Here is a 1936-nt window from a genome sequence, read left to right on the forward strand (position 1 = left end):
GGGACACTGTGGCACAAGGAGGGGCCCTTGATACTAGCCTGGACGATGAACTGGCCACCACCTCTGCTGGTGCTAGGGGACAGGAGGCACTGCCACAGGACCACGACACCAGCACCCCACCCCCTGCAGATGAAGAACCACCCCGCAAATGGTCCCTGAGATCCAGGACAAAGACAGAGAACAATGCCAAGACCTCTGCCAAGAAATGAGGCCACCCTGATTGTCATCCTTCTGTCCCACTTTGTCACCCTGTCCATACTCAAACTGCCCCAGCTCCACTTCCTATGCCCCTTTGGACAATGCACCTGTGAGACTAATAGACTGGACTCTGCCATGGACATTCCTCCACCATCACCCCTGACCATTTTACAACACCCTCCAATATTGGGCACTTAAATAAACACCCTTAAATCACAAAACAACCAGGAGTCCGTCTGTGATTTCGAAATTGTGTATTAGCAATTACAGTGGCAAAATGCTATATCAAATGTAATGTCAACATACCTATGTCACACAGCTCTGGTCCATGCGGAAACAAAGCAGATGTCACACAGTGGGACCCACATCTGTGAAATCGTAAGGGAAAGTGACAACTCAGTGACCATACACTGGGTGAAAATGACAGACAGTAGAGAGGTAGTAGAAGAAAATCACTTGTAGCAGGCAGTGTTGTTTTCTTACCTGTGTCTCACTGGAAGTATTGCAGGATTACCGTGTTCCTGTTGTCTATGTCCTCTTCTTCTGCTTCCTCGTCTTCACTGTCCACAGGCTCCACAGCTGCCACAACACCTCCATCTGGACCATCCTCCTGCAGAAAAGGCACCTGTCGTCGCAAAGCCAAGTTGTGAAGCATACAGCAGACCACAATGATCTGGCATACCTTCTTTGGTGAGTAGAATAGGGAACCACCTGTCATATGGAGGCACCGGAACCTGGCCTTCAGGAGGCCGAAGGTCCGCTCTATAATCCTCCTAGTTCGCCCATGGGCCTCATTGTAGTGTTCCTCTGCCCTTGTCCTGGGATTCCTCACTGGGGTCAGTAGCCATGACAGGTTGGGGTAACCAGAGTCACCTGTAAATGTCGAGGGACAACTGTTAGACACACACTAACTCATAGGGACATCCCCAGACCCAGACAACTATTCACACTGTATTGGGTCCATGTCCTCACTTAATAGCCACACACGGTGCCTCTGGAGTTGCCCCATCACATAAGGGATGCTGCTATTCCTCAAAATGTAAGCGTCATGCACTGAGCCAGGGAATTTGGCATTCACATGGGAGATGTACTGGTCTGCCAAACACACCATCTGCACATTCATCGAATGGTAACTCTTCCGGTTTCTGTACACCTGTTCACTCCTGCGGGGGGGACCAAGGCCACATGTGTCCCATCAATGGCACCTATGATGGGGCTATGTCCCAGGGCATAGAAATCACCTTTCACTGTAGGCAAATCCTCCACATGAGAGAAAAAGATGTAGCTCCGCATGTGTTTCAGCAGGGCAGACAACACTCTGGACAACACGTTGGAAAACATAGGCTGGGACATCCCTGATGCTATGGCCACTGTAGTTTGAAAAGAACCACTTGCTAGGAAATGGAGTACTGACAGCACCTGCACTTGAGGGGGGATTCCTGTGGGATGGCAGATAGCTGACATCAGGTCTGGCTCCAACTGGGCACACAGTTCCTGGATTGTGGCACGATCAAGTCTGTAGGTGATGATCACATGTCGCTCCTCCATTGTTGACAGGTCCACCAGCGGTCTGTACACCGGAGGATGCCGCCATCTCCTCACATGCCCCAGACGACGGTGCCTATGGAGGAGAACAGCGAGCAGAGAATCAACCAACTCTGAGGTACGTAAGCACAGCTTACTCTGAAAATATTAGCAAATCGACATATGCCTGTATGAGTGTTTAGGCAAGGCCTAG

This window comes from Pleurodeles waltl, chromosome 12 (genome assembly GCF_031143425.1).
Source record: "Pleurodeles waltl isolate 20211129_DDA chromosome 12, aPleWal1.hap1.20221129, whole genome shotgun sequence".
Classification (NCBI taxonomy): Eukaryota; Metazoa; Chordata; class Amphibia; order Caudata; family Salamandridae; genus Pleurodeles; species Pleurodeles waltl.